The sequence below is a fragment of the Budorcas taxicolor genome, chromosome 5 (genome assembly GCF_023091745.1).
Source record: "Budorcas taxicolor isolate Tak-1 chromosome 5, Takin1.1, whole genome shotgun sequence".
Classification (NCBI taxonomy): Eukaryota; Metazoa; Chordata; class Mammalia; order Artiodactyla; family Bovidae; genus Budorcas; species Budorcas taxicolor.
Window position 1 is genome coordinate 41,857,796 of NC_068914.1, and position 18,888 is coordinate 41,876,683.

Below are 18,888 nucleotides of genomic sequence, written 5' to 3' on the forward strand. Positions count from 1 at the left end.
TGCTCTCCTTTAGGTCTGTCTTCTTTCTTTATGCTTATTAAAATCATACCTACTCTTCAAAGTGGCTGTAGCTCAGTTTAGTTATGAATAATATTCTATTTAAAAATGCACACCATAGAAAAAAATTAAGTCAAAATGGATTAAAGAGCTAAACGTGACACATAGAGGTATAAAACTCCTAGAAGGAAACACAGCAGGAAATTTTCATGACATTGCATTTGGCAAGGACTTCCTAGATATGAAAACATAAACACAAGAAACAGAAATAAAAATAGGCAACATGGACTGTTTCAAAGCTAAAACTTCTGAGCATCAGAGCACACAATAGACAGAGTGAAAAAGCAACAACATATGGAATCAGAGAAGATACTTGCCCATCATATATCTTGTTAAGAACTGAAAGACATGAAGAGCTGCTACCAGGGATCCTGCTCCTGAACATGCAGCCAGCTGACCTGGGACCCACAGGGCCCTGCTGTCAATTGTCCCAGACCTGTCCACCAGTGGTCAGCAGGCTGGAGGCTGGGTCCATGATGTCCCTGGAGGACTCGGCTGGGGAAGGAGGGGAAGAAGGTGTCAAACATTTTTAATTTTTTTGCAAAATGTGACTTGTACAGGCAGGTTGTGTGCAGATTTCGATAAAGAGCATCCTGCACGTGAGTTAATGTGGGGTGGGGCCTGCATCCCTTCCCAGTCCTGGAGGACTGAAAACATGTTTCATGCTCTCCTTCAGGAGGTGGTTGCCCGAAGTCTCCTCCCAGAAGCCTCTCTCATTGCCTCCCCCGGCCCCAGATCCTTTGTCCCCACCTTCCCCCTTCCGTCTGAGAACCTGGAGCCCACCAGCCCTGAGCAGGTGGCTCCCTACTGAGCTTTGTCAACATCCACCCAGGACCAGACACTGAGCTGGGTTTTGCAGATGCTTCCTGTGAAGTGACAGGTACTGACAGAAGCACATGTGAGGATATGGAGCTATTTTACCTACAAAACACATTCCACTCTCAACTGACTGGCACTGCCTGGCCAGGACGTGGGGCTGCTCTTATGGGTCACTAGGTGGATGGCTAGGGAGTTTCTTAAGGGCTTCTCCCCTTCAGCCAGCTGGGCAGAGGCCCCAGGAGAAGGATGAGGGTTTGGTTTTATTTTTATTTATTTTTAAATTCCACCAGATAAGAGTTTATGATAAAAAATCCAAAATCACATAAGGATATAAAATATCATAAGCAAGTCAACTGAAGTAACAAACAGCATAATCAGACCAACAAAGATTTTAGAGTAATTATCAGCATTAAAATATAAAATGATATGTAGTATGTTTTTACACAGAAGGAAATAATAGCAAAAGAGAGAAATATGATTCATAAAAAATGATCATGAAACAAAAGGGGGAAATAGAATTAATCAGAGTTTAGAACTTAATAAACATGTTAAGAGCAGTGTAGACATATAAAGCAGAAGACCTTGAAAGAGGCATGTATGCATCTTGCAGAATGAGTCTCTATACATGTTATTTGCATAACATGTGTCTAAATTATCAAAAATAGGGAAGAAACTGCATGGGAGGACAAGCAGGGATACCCTAGAAACAAAGACTTTTCAGAACTTATTTTAAGTTTGTGACAACACCCTTGAGTTTGAATTCTTTTTTTTTTTCTTTTATTAAATTTTTATTTTTACTTTATTTTACTTTACAATACTGTATTGGTTTTGCCATACATTGACATGAATTCTTGAAAGGTGATAGAGAAGGAAGTGGGAAACAGCCTGGGGTCGATAGGGGTTTGAGGCTGAGTCACAATTTATGGGACCTAAAGCATAGACTTATATAGTTTGGGGTGGTGCTTTTTAAGAAAAAGTACCCAGTTCTCTGTGGGATCTAAGAAGGGGCTGAACAAGTGAGGGTCTTGTGGTTTCAGCCTCTGTAGCTTCCCAAGAAACATGCCTTTAGTGAAAAAAACCTTTGCCTGAGTATCTCCTCTGTCCTGGTAGACTGTTTGTACCTCGACCTGGTCACCTCTCCCCTAAATGGTACACTGGCCCCAATGGCCTGTGTGACCTTCACCCAGTCACCTCTCCTCTCTGGATTACCATCCTCCCCACAATGGTGCATTTAAAAGCCCTGTTCATGTGCAATAAAAAGATGGTCACAGCACTGAGGACTTCCTTTCCAAGGCAAGATGAAAGGTGAGAGGTTGTTTGGAGGTTGTACCATATTTCCATGCTGTTGTGACTCATGCTCCCATTAAGCTTTATGCTTGTTACCTGACCAATGTGTCTCTTATTTTTGTTTCAAAGCTCACTCAGTATCATGCAAAGATGCCAGGACCATGAGAAAACCTCTCATTTGATGGGAGCATCCTCCTGCCTATTGGCTGCAGTCTCCCCCACCCCAACCTGATCCTCACTATTCTGGGCTTTACTGTGTGTGCCCGTGCACCCATAGGCACACATGGGGGAGCAAACAAACTCTTAGGGCTTCTCTTTCTGTGGACCTCTTCCCTCCTGAATTAGCACTGAGCACACAGACATACAAAAGTCTCAGTGCCCAAGTGCCCAGGAAAAGCAGTCACAGATGTCCACTACTTCATCCAGGGCAGTGGAGCATCCTGGGATCTAAAGTGCCTTGCTTTGGTGGCATGGTGCTAGCTCCATTGTGACCCACCCCCATCAAAATCAGGTCAGTTTCAGGTCCAGCTTGACCCAGGGCCTCAAATTGTGACATCAGGAGTTCCCTTAGCTCTGCTTCCCATGCTGGCCTTGCTCTTTGGTCAGTTAGCTGAGGTAGTGGCCCTGAAAGCCTCCCAGCGGGGAGAGAACATCTCATTCACAATAGCTCTGTTGCACAGCCACAAAAGCTCTCTGGCACAGCTTTCTTGGGACCAGGTCCCATGTCTACCCTCAAACAGGTTACTGAAATCAAAGGAGATAAAATCTGTTCATTGCCCAGATCTAGGTTATATGCTCAATTTTTGATCCTGATATTATAGAGTTAACTTTCCCCAAACTACATGAGTAGGAAAGGCTGATGGTGGTGGTTCTTCACAGAAAAAAAAGATGGAGAGACAGAGATCAGGCAAGAGAAGTAGCTGCAGATGACCACTACCTCACCCAGGGCAGTGGAGCATTCTAGAATCTAAAGGGATAAGTTCACCCCACACCAAGCGGCAAGCCCAATCAAAACCCTAAGTGCCACACATAAGTCAAGGGCCTTGGAGTCTGGAGTTGAGAGCCAAATGGAGACAAAGCCCGAGGCAAGAAGAGCAGAAACAAGCACAGGATGTGCTGCCAGGGCTGCTGGCCTGGGAGGCTGAGGTCTGGCCAGAGACATAGCTGCCCAGGGGCTGTGTTAGCATGGAGTCGAGACTCTCACATGAAAGAGCAGGGAGGATGAGGGCCTCTGGGGGAGTCTTCCATGGAGCTTGTTAGATAGAAATGAAGCATCTTAGGCCTCACTCCAGAATATCCTGCACTGGAGCCTGAATTTTCATCAGATTCCCAGATGATTCATATGCAATGCTCATCTTAAAGACATGTCTCTTGTTTCATGGCCTTCACGTTCAGGGGTTGTGGGACTTATGATGTCAGGTTTCTAGTCAAACTTTCTTGAGTGTAGTGTGTCCATTTTAATGGAGGAGCCTTAAGCATATTCATGCTCCATCATGGAGCCAATATTTCTACTTCTGAGATATCACTGAAAAAAATCACCAGAGTCGGGAACAAGGAATGTTATGCATGGAGATGCTCATCGCAGTATTTTATAATCAGAAACTATTGCCTATCCACAAATAGGAAAGAATGAAGTAAGTTATGGCACCATATATAAGACTAATATGCTACTGTTTGAAATATTGTTTTAGAAGAAATCTATAGTGAATACACAGGGAATGTAGCGATAAACAAGATAGACCCAGTGCCTGCACTCTTGAACCTGACATTCAGTAGGGGAAGGACAGACAGTAAGCTAGTGGACAAATGAGATATTTCAGATTGTGACAGGTGCATAGAAGGAAGGAGGGGGTAATGTGGTAGAGAAACATGAGTGGATTATGGAGGGTTACTTAGACAGGGAAACAGTGAAAGCCTGTTTCAGGAACTAGAATTTAAAATTAAGTCCAAAAGTTGAGAGGGAGTCAGCCAAATGAACCACCAGGCAAGATTTTCGAGGTAAAAGGAGCAAGAATTAGCAAGATGCTAGGATTAAGAAGCTTGGCTAGTAGAGGGAAATAATGGAAGGTGTGTGGCTGGAGTGGGATAAGCCAGAGGAAGCTTGAAGCTGAGGAGGGCGGAGCAGTGAGTGAGACCAGACCCCTCAGGCCCCTGGACTGTGAGTAAAGTTCGATTTTGTACTAAGGGCTGAGTGTTATAAGAGTACATGTAGAGGGGGAGAGATACCAATAAGATGGCAAAATAGGAGGTCCCAGCCCTTATTCTTCCACAGAAACACTGATTTGACAACCATCCAGAGACAAAAATATCTTTGTGAGAGCTCTGGAGTCCAGTGGAAAGGTTCCAGCACTCCATGAACCACAAAATGCAAGGCCAGCCACACTGAAAGGGTAGAAAGAGCAATGTCAATTTGCTTGTATTACCCCTCCCTGAGGCTGACAAAATTCGGAGCCCAAGAGATTCCCAAGCCCACAACTTCTCCCACAGGATAAAGACAGAAAAGATGAGTTTGACTCCCCCGGTTTTTTAGGGCAATGTCTAAAATCTCTACTTATCTTGATGCACCCAGAACACTGAAGAAGCCACCATTGCTGGATTATCTGGGAGCAACGAAGAACAAAGAAAAGGGTAGAGGTTCATAACAACCAACATATACACCCCAGAGCCACAAATCCCCAGTGATGGTGCCTGAAACATCCCCACTGATGGCATATGGACCTCAGCAGCCACTGAAGACCTCAACAACCAACTTGACTCTGCAGGACTTGGAGAAGGTGCACAACTCTGAGTCTGCTCTTCAGAAGGGTGGGGGTAGAGTGAGATTGAGCTCATTGTCCTTGCAACTCAGTGTACTGCCCTGTGAAGAAGGGGCATGTGACTCCTGGCAATCAACATGGTTCTGTGGGTAGGAAAAGGCACAAAATTCTAAAACATGTCTTCAGAAGGGAGGGATGAAAGTAGTGCTTGCACCCAGTGCCATGACTCAGCAGGGCATGGCCTAGAAAAAGGATTAGGCAGCTCTCAGCACCTTACACAGCTCTGTGTGTTCAGGAGAAGGCACACAATCCAAAGACTAGCCCCCTAAGGAGGGATAAGAAGAATCCAGTGGGCACATCCATACAAAAAGTTTGATAGATTCCCATGATCTCTATCCAGGTGAAAGCCTTTCCATTCCCAAGCCAGAATGTAAGGACTAAAAGAGGTGACTACTACTTCAAGTGTGCAGGCATCAGTATAGGATAAAATAACCACAAAGAATTAGGAAAACATATCATCAAAGGAACAAAACCAAGTTCCAGTTACTTACCCCAAAGAAATGGTGATCTATGAATTGTCTGACAACGAATTCAAAATAATCACCTTAAAGAAGCTCAGTGAGCTATAAAAGAATGCAGACAGACAACTAGTAAATCTGAAAAAGCAATACTGATCACAATAAGAAGTTCAACAAAGACATATAAACCATAAAAAAGAACCAAAGTATAAATTCTGGAGCAAAGAATACAATCATTGCTCTGAAAAATTCAATAGAGAACTTCAAGAGGAGACTTCAGCAGGTAGGCAGAAGAAAGAATAAATGAACCAAAGACAGGTTATATGAAATACTGTACTTGGAGATGCAAAGGTTAAAAGGAATGAAAAAGTGCATAAAGCCTACAGAACTCACAGGACCCGGTCAAGAACACAATATAACACAATGGGAGCTCTGGGAGGAGAATAAAAAGAAAAAAAGTTTATAAAGAAATAACAGCTAAGACTTCCTCAGTGGTTCAGTGGTTAAAATACACCTGCCAATGCAGTGAACATGGTTTGACCCTTGGTCCAGGGAGATTCCACGTGCCACAGGGCAACTAAGCCCATGTGCCACAGCTACTGAGCCTGCGCTCTAGAGCCTGAGAGCTGCAGTCACTGAAGCCTGCTCATCCTGGAGCCTGTGCTCCACAAGAAGAGAAGCCACCACAGTGAGAAACCTGCACACCACAACCAGAGGGTAGCCCCCCCTCTTCACAGCTAGAGAAAGCCCACATGCAGCAATGAAGATCCAGCACAGCAAAAAAAAGTTAAATAAAGAAATAACAGCTAATATTTTCCCTAATCTGGGGAAGAAGAATATCTAAATTCATAAAACCCAAAAGACCCCAAAAAAGTTGAACCTAAAAGAGGTCTATGCTGAGACACATTAAAAATAAATTATCAAAAGTTAAAGAGAGAATCTTGAAAATTCAGCAAAGAAAAAAAAAAAAGACTCCACATAAATGAAACTCCATTAAGATCACCCACAGAATTTTTAGCAGAAATCTTGAAGGCTAAGAGAGACTACAGTGATCTTTTCAAAACGCTGAAAGAAAAAGATATGCCAACCAAGAATACTATGCCTGGCAAAACTGCCCTTTAAAAAATGAAGGCAAGGTAGACCTTCCAAGAAAAACAAAAACTGAGAGGGAGTTTGTTACCACTATACCTGCCTCACAAGAAGTGCTAAAGGGAGTTTGCCATGTTGAAACCAGATGACACTAAACAACCACATAAAAGCATACTAAAGTATCAATTTTACTCACGCATAAACATAAATAAATAAAGAAAAATACAATACTGTCATGCTGGTGCACAAATCACTTTTAACCCTACTTGAAAAATTAAGACAAAAGTATTAGGAATAACTATACATACAATAATCAGTCCATAACTGCTTTAAATTTAAATGGATTGAACTCATTAATCAAAAGACACTGAGTGACTGAAAGAATATAACAACAAACTACCAATATAGCCTCTGTACAAAAGCTGTGCTATAGCTTTAAGAACACTCAAAGTTTGGAAGTTAAGGAATAGAAAAAATTATTCCGTACAAATGTTAACCAAAAGAAAGCAGGGGTGGCTATACCTATGAGACAAAATCGAGTTTGAATCAAAGACTGCTACACAAGAGAAAGAAGATCACTATGTGCATGCCAAGTCACTTCAGTTTTATCTGACTCTGTGACCCTATGAGCTGCAGCTCATCAGGCTCCTCTGTCCATGGAATTTTCCAGGCAAGAATACTGGAGTAGGTTGCCACACCCTCCTCCAGGAGATCTTCCCAAACCAGGGATCGAACCCCTGCTTCTTGCATCTCCTGCATTGGCAGGTGGGTTCTTTACCTCTAATGCCACCTGGGAAGCCCAAAGAAGATGATTATACAATGGTAAAAGGATTTATTCAACAGGATGATGAAACACTTATCTATGTACCCATTCCATTCTTGGGTGTGTATCTAAAAAATGCAAAAACATTACTTCAGAGAGATACATGCACTTCAATGTTCACAACAGCATTATTTTTTTTTTTGAAGTTTAATCTTTTTAAAAATTAATTCATTTTTTAAATGAAAGATAATTGCTTTACAGAATTTTGTTGTTTTCTGTCAAACCTCAACACGAGTCAGCCATAAGTATACGTATATCCCTTCCCTGTTGAACCTCCCTCCCAGCTCCCTCCCCATCCCACCCCTCTAGGTCGATACAGAGCCCCTGTTTGAGCTTCCTGAGCCATATAGCAAATTGCCATTGGCTATCTATTTTACATATGCTAGTGTAAGCTTCCATGTTACTCTTTCCATATATCTCACCCTCTCTTCCCCTCTCCCCTTGCCCGTAAGTCTATTCTCTATGTCTGTTTCTCTACTGCTGCCTTGTAAATAAATTCTTTAGTTCCATTTTTCTAGATTCCAAATATATGTGTTAAGTAATTGTGAAGTTGCTCAGTCGTGTCCGACTCTTTGCAACCCCATGGACTGTAGCCTACCAGGCTCCTCCATCCATGGGATTCTTTAGGCAAGAATACTGGAGCGGGCTTAAAGCTCAACATTCAGAAAACGAAGATCATGGCATCCGGTCCCATCACTTCATGGGAAATAGATGGGAAAACAGTGGAAACAGTGTCAGACTTTATTTTTTGGGGCTCCGAAATCACTGCAGATGGTGATTGCAGCCATGAAATTAAAAGACGCTTACTCCTTGGAAGGAAAGTTATGACCAACCTAGATAGTATATTCAAAAGCAGAGACATTACTTTGCCAACAAAGGTCCGTCTAGTCAAGGCTATGGTTTTTCCTGTGGTCATGTATGGATGCGAGAGTTGGACTGTGAAGAAGGTTGAGCACCAAAGAATTGATGCTTTTGAACTGTGGTGTTGGAGAAGACTGTTGAGAGTCTCTTGGACTGCAAGGAGATCCAACCAGTCCATTCTGAAGGAGATCAGCCCTGGGATTTCTTTTGGAGGAATGATGCTAAAGCTGAAACTCCAGTACTTTGGCCACCTCATGCGAAGAGTTGACTCATTGGAAAAGACTCTGATGCTGGGAGGGACTGGGGGCAGGAGGAGAAGGGGACGACCGAGGATGAGATGGCTGGATGGCATCACAGACTCAATGGACATGAGTCAGAGTGAACTCTGGGAGATGGTGATGGACAGGAGAGGCCTGGCGTCCTGCGATTCATGGGGTCGCAAAGAGTCGGACACAACTGAGCGACTGAAATGAACTGAACTGAACTGAACTGGAGTGGGCTGCCATTTCCTTCTCCAGGGGATCTTCCCTACCCAGGGAATCGAACCCAGGTCTCCTGCATTGAAGGCAGACATTTTACCCTCTGAGCCACCAGGGAAGCCCATTATGTGTTAGAATATGATATTTATCTTTCTCTTTCTGACTTACTTCACTCTGTATAATAGGTTCTAGGTTCATCCACCTCATTAGAACTGACCCAAATGTGTTCCTTTTTATGGCTGAGTAATATTCTATTGTGTGTATGTACCACAACTTCTTTATCCATTTATCTACCAGTGGACATCTAGGTTGCTTCCATGTTCTAGCTATTGTAAATAGTGCGGCAAACAACAATGGGATACATGCGTCTCTTTCAATTTTGGTTTTCCATGGGGTATATGCCTAGCAGTGGGATTGCTGGGTCATAGGATGGTTTTATTCCTAGTTTTTAAAGGAATCTCCATGCCGTCTTCCATAGTGGCTGTATCAATTTACATTCCCACCAACAGTGCAAGAGCACACCCTTTTCTCCACATCTTCTCCAGCATTTATTGTCTGTAGACTTTTTGCTGATGGCCACTTTGACCAGTGTGACGTGATATCTCACTGTAGTTTTGATCTGCATTTCTCCAATAATGAGCCTTGCTGAGCATCTTTTCATGTGTTTTATAGCCATTTGTATATCTTCTTTGGAGAAATGTTTGTTTAGGACTTTTCCCTATTTTTGATTGGGTTGTTTGTTTTTCTGGTATTGAGTTGTATGAGCTGCTTATATATTTTGGAAATTACTCCTTTGTCAGTTGTTTCAGTTGCTATTGTTCTCTCCCATTCTGAGAGTTGTCTTTTCACCTTGCTTATAGTTTCCTTTGCTGTGCAAAAGATTTTAAGTTTATTTATTTTTTTCTTTTTTAAAATATAAATTTATTTGTTTTAATTGGAAGCTAATTACTTTACAATATTGTATTGGTTTTGCCATACATTGACATGAATTCGCCATGGGTATACATGTGTTCCCCATCCTGAACCCCCCTACCACCTCCCTCCCCATACCATCCCTCTGGGTCATCCCAGTGCACCAGCTCTGAGAACCTTGTATCATGCATCAAACATGGACTGGCAGTTCATTTCACATATGATAATATACACGTGTCAATGCCATTTTCCCAATCATCCCACCCTAGCCCTCTCTGACAGGGTCCAAAAGAATTCTATACATCTGTGTCTCTTTTGCTGTCTCAGGTTATTGTTACTATCTTTCTAAATTCCATATATATGTGTTAGTACACTGTATTGGTGTTTTTCTTTCTGGCTTATTTCACTCTGTGTAATAGGCTCCAGTTTCATTCACCTTATTAGAACAGATTCAGATGTATTCCTTTTAATGGCTGAGTAATATTCCATTGTGTATATGTACCACAGCTTTCTTATCCATTCGTCTGCTGATGGACATCTAGGTTGATTCCATGTCCTGGCTATTATAAACAGTGCTGTGATGAACATTGGGGTACATGTGTCTCTTTCAATTCTGGTTTCCTTGGTGTGTATGCCCAGCAGTGGGATTGCTGGGTCATAAGGCAGTTCAATTTCCAGTTTTTTAAGGAATTGCCACACTATTCTCCATAGTAACTGTACTACTTTGCATTCCCACCAACAGTGTAAGAGGGTTCCCTTTTCTCCACACCTTCTCCAGCATTTATTGCTTGTAGACTTTTGGATAGCAGCCATTCTGACTGGCGTGAAAAGGTACCTCATTGTGGTTTTGATTTGCATTTCTCTTATCATGAGTGATGTTGAGCATCTTTTCATGTGTGTGTTAGCCATCTGTATGTCTTCTTTAGACAAATGTCTGTTTAGATCTTTGGCCCATTTTTTGATTGGGTCGTTTATTTTTCTGGAATTGAGCTGCATAGGTTGCCTGTATATTTTTGAGATTAATTCTTTGTCCGTTGCTTCATTTGCTAGTATTTTTCTCCCATTCCAAAGGCTATCTTTCCACCTTGCTTAGAGTTTCCTTTGTGTTGCAGATGCTTTTAATTTTAATTAAATTTAATTTTGTTTATTTTTAAATTTAATTTTGTTTATTTTTGCTTTTATTTCCAATATTCTGGGAGGTGGGTCATAGAGGATCCTGCTGTGATTTTTGTCGGAGAGTGTTTTGCCTATGTTCTCCTCTAGGAGTTTTATAGTTTCCGGTCTTATGTTTAGATCTTTAATCCATTTTGAGTTTGTTTTTGTGTATGGTGTTAGAAAGTGTTCTAGTTTCATTCTTTTACAAGCAGTTGACAAGTTTTCCCAGCACCACTTGTTAAAGAGATTGTCTTTAATCCATTGTGTACTCTTGCCTCCTTTGTTAAAGATAAGGTGTCCATAGGTGTGTGGATTTATTTCTGGGCTTTCTATTTTGTTCCATTGATCTATATTTCTGTCTTTGTGCCAGTACCATACTGTCTTGATGACTGTGGTTTGTAGTAGAGCCTGAAGTCAGGCAGGTTGATTCCTCCAGATCCATTCTTCTTTCTCAAGATTGCTTTGGCTATTCGAGGTTTTTTATATTTCCATACAAATTATGAAATTATTTGTTCTAGCTCTGTGAAAAATACCATTGGTAGCTTGATAGGAATTGCATTGAATCTATAGATTGCTTTGGGTAGTATACTCATTTTCACTATACTGATTCTTCCGATCCATGAACACGGTATTTTTCTCCATCTATTTGTGTCCTCTATGATTTCTTTCACCAGTGTTTTATAGTTTTCTATATATAAGTCTTTAGTTTCTTTAGGTAGATATATTCCTAAGTATTTTATTCTTTTCGTTGCAATGGTGAATGGAATTGTTTCCTTAATTTCTTTTTCTGTTTTCTCATTATTAGCATATAGGAAATGCAAGGGATTTCTGTGTAGGGATTTTATATCCTGCAACTTTACTATATTCATTGATTAGCTCTAGTAATTTTCTGGTGAAGTCTTTAGGGTTTTCTATGTAGAGGATCATGTCATCTGCAAACAGTGAGAGTTTTACTTCTGCTTTTCCAGTTTGGATTCCTTTTATTTCTTTTTCTGCTCTGATTGCTGCAGCCAAAGCTTCCAAAACTATGTTGAATAGTAGTGGTGAAAGTGGGCACACTTTTCTTGTTCCTGACTTTAGGGGAAATGCTTTCAATTTTTCACCATTGAGGATAATGTTTGCTGAGGGTTTGTCATATATAGCTTTTATTATGTTGAGGTATGTTCCCTCAATTCCTGCTTTCTGGAGAGTTTTTATCATAAATGGATGTTGAATTTTGTCAAAGGCTTTCTCTGCATCTATTGAGATAATCATGTGGCTTTTATTTTTCAATTTGTTAATGTAGTGAATTACATTGATTTATTTGCAGATATTGAAGAATTCTTGGATCCCTGGAATAAAGCCCACTTGGTCATGATGTCTGATCTTTTTAATGTGTTGTTGGATTCTGATTGCTAGAATTTTGTTAAGGATTTTTGCATGTGTGTTCATCAGTGATATTGGCCTGTAGTTTTCTTTTTTTGTGGCATCTTTGTCAGGTTTTGGTATTAGGGTGATGGTGGCCTCATAGAATGAGTTTGAAAGTTTACCTTCCTTTGCAATTTTCTAGAAGAGTTTGAGGAGGATAGGTGTTAGCTCTTCTCGAAATTTTTGGTAGAATTCAGCTGTGAAGCCATCTGGACCTGGTCTTTTGTTTGCTGGAAGATATCTGGTTACAGTTTCAATTTCCGTGCTTGTGATGGGTCTGTTAAGATTTTCTATTTCTTCCTGGTTTAGTTTTGGAAAGTTGTACTTTTCTAAGAATTTGTCCATTTCTTCCAAGTTGTCCATTTTGTTGGCATATAATTGCTGATAGTAGTCTCTTATGATCCTTTGTATTTCTGTGTTGTCTGTTATCTCTCCATTTTCATTTCTAATTTTGTTGATCTGATTTTTCTCTTTTTGTTTCTTGATGAATCTGGCTAATGGCTTGTTCATTTTATTTATCCTCTCAAAGAACCAGCTTTTGGCTTTGTTGATTTTTGCTATGGTCTCTTTTGTTTCTTTTGCATTCAGTTCAGTTCAGTTCAGTTCAGTCATTCAGTCGTGTCCGACTCTTTGTGACCCCAGGAATCGCAGGATGCCAGGCCTCCCTATCCACCACCAACTCCCGGAGTTCACTCAGACTCACGTGCATCAAGTCAGTGATGCCATCCAGCCATCTCATCCTCTGTTGTCCCCTTCTCCTCCTGCCCTCAATCCCTCCCAGCATCAGAGTCTTTTCCAATGAGTCAACTCTTTGCATGAGGTGGCCAAAGTACTGGAGTTTCAGCTTTAGCATCATTCCTTCCAAAGAAATCCCAGAGCTGATCTTCAGAATGGACTGGTTGGATCTCCTTGCAGTCCAAGGGACTCTCAAGAGTCTTCTCCAACACCACAGTTCAAAAGCATCAATTCTTTGGTGCTCAGCCTTCTTCACAGTCCATCTCTCACATCCATACATGCTACTGGGAAAACCATAGCTTTGACTAGACGGACCTTAGTCAGCAAAGTAATGCCTCTGCTTTTAAATATACTATCTAGGTTGGTCATAACTTTTCTTCCAAGGAGTAAGTGTCTTTTAATTTCATGGCTGCAATCACAATCTGCAGTGATTTTGGAGTCCCCAAAAATAAAGTCTGACACTGTTTCCACTGTTTTCCCATCTATTTCCCATGAAGTGATGGGACCGGATTCCATGATCTTCATTTCTTGAATGTTGAGCTGTAAGCCAACTTTTTCACTCTCCACTTTCACTTTCATCAAGAGGCGTTTTACTGCCCTAATTTTTAAGAGTTCTTTCCTTCTACCAACCCTGAGGTTCTTCATTTCTTCCTTTTCTAGTTGCTTTAGGTGTAGAATTAGGTTATTTATTTGACTTTTTTCTTGTTTCTTTAGGTATGCCTGTATTGCTATGAACCTTCCCCTTAGCATTGGTTTTACAGTGTCCCACAGGTTTTGGGTTGTTGTGTTTTCATTTTCATTCGTTTCTATGCATATTTTCTTTTTTGATTTCTTCTGTGATTTTTTGGTTATTCAGCAGCGTGTTGTTCAGCCTCCATATGTTTGTATTTTTAATAGATTTTCTCCTCTAATTGAGATCTAATCTTACTGCATTGTGGTCAGAAAAGATGCTTGGAATGATTTCAATTTGTTGTTGTTGTTTTTTAATTTACCAAAGCTAGATTTATGGCCCAGGATGTGATCTACCCTAGAGAAGGTTCCATGTGAGCTTGAGAAACAGGTGAAATTATTGTTTTGGGGTGAAATGTCCTACAGATATCAATTAGGTCTAACTGGTCTTTTGTATCATTTAAAGTTTGTGTTTCCTGGTTAATTTTCTGTTTAGTTGATCTATCCATAGGTGTGAGTGGGATATTAAAGTCTCTCACTATTATTGTGTTATTGTTAACTTCCCCTTTCATACTTGTTAGCACTTGTCTTACATATTGCAGTGTTCCTATGTTGGGTGCATATATATTTATAATTATTATATCTTCTTCTTGGATTAATTATTTGATCATTATGTAGTGTCCTTCTTTGTCTCTTTTCACAGCCTTTGTATTAAAGTCTATTTTATCTGATATGAGTATTGCTTCTCCTGCTTTCTTTTGGTCTTTGTTTGTGTGGAATATCTTTTTCCAGCCCTTTACTTTCAGTCTGTATGTGTCCCTTGCTTTGAGGTGGGTCTTTTGTAGAAAATATATATAGGGGTGTTGTTTTTGTAACCATTCAACCAGTCTTTGTCTTTTGGTTGGGGCGTTCAACCCATTTACATTTAAGGTAATTATTGATAAGTATGATCCCATTGCCATTTACTTTATTGTTTTGGGTTCGAGTTTATACACCCTTTTTGTGTTTCCTGTTTAGAGAAGATCCTTTCGCATTTGTTGGAGAGCTGGTTTGGTGGTGCTGAATTCTCTCAGCTTGTGCTTGTCTGGAAAGCTTTGATTTCTCCTTCATATTTGAATGAGATCCTTGCTGGGTACAGTAATCTGGGCTGTATTTATTTTCTTTCATCACTTTAAGTATGTTCTGCCATTCCCTCCTGGCCTGAAGAGTTTCTATTGAAAGATCAGCTGTTATCCTTATGGGAATCCCCCTGTGTGTTATTTGTTGTTTTTCCCTTGCTGCTTTTAATATTTATTCTTTCTGTTTGATCTTTGTTAATTTGATTAACATGTGTCATGGGGTGTTTCGCCTTGGGGTTATCTTATTTGGACCTCTCTGGCTTTCTTGGACTTGGGTGATTATTTCCTTCCCCATTTTAGGGAAGTTTTCAACTATTATCACCTCAAGTATTATCTCATGGTCTTTCTTTTTGTCTTCTTCTTCTGGGACTCCTATGATTTGAATGTTGGGGCATTTAACATTGTCCCAAATGTCTCTGGGATTGTCTTCATTTCTCTTAATTTGCTTTTCTATTTTCCTCTTTGATTCATTTATTTCTACCATTCTATCTTCAACCTCATAATCCTATCTTCTACCTCTGTTATTCTACTATTTGTTCCCTCCAGAGTGTTTTTGATCTCATTTATTGCCTTATTCATTATATACTGACTCTTTTTTATTTTTTCTAGGTCCTTGTTAAACCTTTCTTGCATCTTCTCAATCCTTGTCTCCAGGGTCTTTATCTGTGATTCCATTTGATTTCAAGATTTTGGATCATTTTCACTATCATTATTCAGAATTCTTTATCAGGTAGATTCCCTATCTCTTCCTCTTTTGTTTGGTTTCATGGGTATTTATCCTGTTCCTTTACTTGCTGGGTATTCCTCTGTCTCTTCATCTTGTTTATATTGCTGAGTTTGGGGTGTCCTTTCTGTATTCTGGCAGTTTGTGGAGTTCTCTTTATTGTGTGGTTTCCTCACTGATGGTGCAGTTGTACTGGTGGCTTGTGAAGGTTTCTTGGTTAGGGAAGCTTGTGTCAGTGTTCTGGTGGGTGGAGCTGGATTTCTTCTCTCTGGAGTGCAATGAAGTGTCCAGTAATGAGTTATGAGATGTCAATGGGTTTGGAGTGACTTTGGGCAGCCTGCATATTGAAGCTCAGAGCTGGGTTCCTGTGTTGCTGGAGAATTTGTATGGTATGTCTTTCTCTGGAACTTGTTGGCCCTTGGGTGGTGCTTGGTTTCAGTGTTAGTATGGAGGCGTTTGATGAGCTCCTGTCGATTAATGTTCCCTGGAGTCAGGAGTTGGCTGATGTTCTCAGGATTTGGACTTAAGCCTCCTGCTTCTGGTTTTCAGTCTTATTTTTACAGTAGCTTCAAGACTTCTCCATCTATACAGCACCAGTGATAAAACATCTAGGTTAAAGATGAAAATTTTCTCTACAGTGAGGGACACCCAGAGAGGTTCATAGAGTTACATGGAGAAGAGAAGAGGGAGGAGGGTGTTAGAGGTGACCCAAATGAGATGAGGTGGAATCGAAAGAGGAGAGCAAGCTAGCCAGTAATCACTTCCTTATGTGTGCTCCACAGTCTGGAACACTCAGAGATGTTCACAGAGTTATACAGAGAAAAGAGGAAGAAAGGAGACAGAGGTGGCCAGGAGAATAAAGGGGGGAATCAAAAGAAGAGAGACAGATCCAGCCAGTAATCAGTTCCCTAAGTGTTCTCCACTGTCCAGAACACACAGAGATTCACAGAGTTGGGTAGAGAAGAGAAGGGGGAGGGACCTGGTGTATGAAAAGGAGAGTCCAAAGGGGGAGGGAGCAATCAAGCCAGTAATCTCACTCCCAAGTAAAAATGGGTACTGAAGATTGGGTTCTTAAAGGTACAAAATTGATAACAAATACCAAAAAGCAAAGATTAAAAGTCTAGAGTAGAAGTTGGATTTTCAAAAATACAATATTAATGAAAAAAAAAAACCCAGAGTCACAAAAATTATAAAATATATATGAAGTTTGCTTTAAAAAATAGGATCTTTTTTTGCAAAGTAATTGTATGTTATAAAAATGAAAATTAAAGGAGTAATAGAGGACTTAAAAATTAAAAATAATTTTTTAAATTAAATGATAGTAAAAATAGTAAAAATATATCTAGCACTTTATCTGGTGTTCTTGTGGGCAGTGTGGGGTCAGTTCATTTTCAGATAGTTCCTTGATCCGGCTTATATTTCTCAAGATCTATAGGCCCCTTCCTAGGTAGTCGGTACTAACGACAGGTTTTTAATCTATTGCACCTGTCACTTCCAAAGAGGTTCCCTCTGTTTTAGCGTCTTCTGTTTGCTGGTCTCTTCAGTGTCTGATTTCCACCCTGACACAAGGGGGCAGTGGTGGACACTTTAGGCTCACTTGTTCATTTGTGCTGTGGGGAGGCAGGGACGCTGCAAACAAATAACACTGGTGTGTGTTCTCAGTGTCTCGGCCACACTGGGTTTGCCCCTGATCACGGCGTGTGTGCTTTCTCTGTCTACACTGCTTAGGCTCTAGGTTGCTCTACTGGGGTCTGAGGTCAGCCCTGGGTTGTATGCACTTCCCAGGTCTAACCGCTCAGGTTCAGGTACTCAGGTAGTCCTCAGAGGTGCAGACTCCACCGGGCCCGCGTTTTGTGCCCTTCTCAGATCCGAGCAGCTCAGGTGACCAGGTGTTTGGAGAGCGCGGTTGCTATGACTTATCACCTCCCCCATCCCTGCCGCTCAGTTTTCTGGGTGTACAACTGGTGCACCTTCTCAGGCAGCCAACAGTCCAGAAACCCAAGAAGTCTTGGTTAGCAGTGAAGCCTGTTTGCAGTTTGGTAGATAATGTCTCTCTGGGGCTGTGATTGCCCCCTTCTGGCTCTGGCTGCCCTCGCCTGCCTGTCTCCAGTGGGGATGGACCTGTCCGCAGCTGGTTAGCTCTGCTTAGTCCTTTGTTCTGTGAGCAGGCCTGACAGTGTCTTAGGTTAGGGCTTTTCGTGTGGTAGCTATCCCACAGTCTGGTTTACTAGCCCAAGTTAGTTCCCGCAGATTGCCCTCAGGGCATTCAGGCCCGGCCCTTATACTAAGCAATGCAGCCGGAGCCTCCCTGCCCAGCCCCTGCTTGCTAGTGGCGGATGCGGGCATCTGTGCTGCTTCTCCACTGGGGGAGTTACCGCTGGGCACGTCATCTATGGGTTTTAATTATTTATTTTTCCCCCCGATTATGTTGCCCTCTGTGATTCCAAGGCTCACCACAGACTCGGCAGTGAGAATGTTTCCTGGTGTTTGGAAACTTTTCTCTTTTTTAAGACTCTCTTCTTGGGACAGAGCTCCGTCCCTACCTCTTTTGTCTCTCTTTTTGTCTTTTATATTTTTTCCTACCTCCTTTTGAAGAATAGGGGCTGCTTTTCTGGGTGCCTGATGTCCTTGACCAGCATTCAGAAGTTGTTTTGTGGAATTTACTCAGCGTTCAAATGTTCTTTTGATGAATTTGTGGGGGGAGAAAGTGGTCTCCCCGTCCTATTCCTCCACCATCTTAGGACTGCCCTAGTTTGTTCTTTTTCTAGTTCCCTTAATTGCATGAAATTACTGAGATTTTTATGTGTTTAAAGCTATACATTTCCCCTTAGCACTGCTTTCCTGTTTCTCACGAGTTAGTGTTTCCCTTCCCTTCATCTCTAGGTATTTTCTGATTTCCCTTGTGCTTTCTTCTTTGCCACAATGGTTCTTTTAAATTTTTACAAATTTGTGAATTTTCCACTTTTCCTTCTGTTACTGATTTCTAACTTTATGCCACTATGGTTAGAGAAGATACTTTTTATGAGATTTACCTTGTGAAATCTACTGAGACTTAATTGTGGCCTATTCTATGGTCTGTCCTGGAGAAGGTCCCACATGCCCTTGAGAAGTGTTTGTTAGACCTAATTGGCTGATTGTGCTATTTACATTCTCTACCTACGCATTCATCTTGTCTGGTTGTTTATCCATCGCTGAGAGTAGGGTATTGGAGGTTCCAACTATTGTATAGAACTATGTCTCCCCTCAGTTCTATCCATTTCTAATTCACGTATTTTGATGGTGTCACTGGGTGTGTAAATGGTTGCTGAAGAAGATAAAATCCTTGTCTCTTGTAACTTTTCTGATTTAAAGACCATGTTGTCTGCTATTAGTACAGCACAGCTGCTCTCTTTTGGTTACTGTTTTCATGGACTATCCCTTCCCAGGTGGCGTTAGTACTAAAGAACCCACCTGCCAAAGCAGGAAACATAAGCGATGTA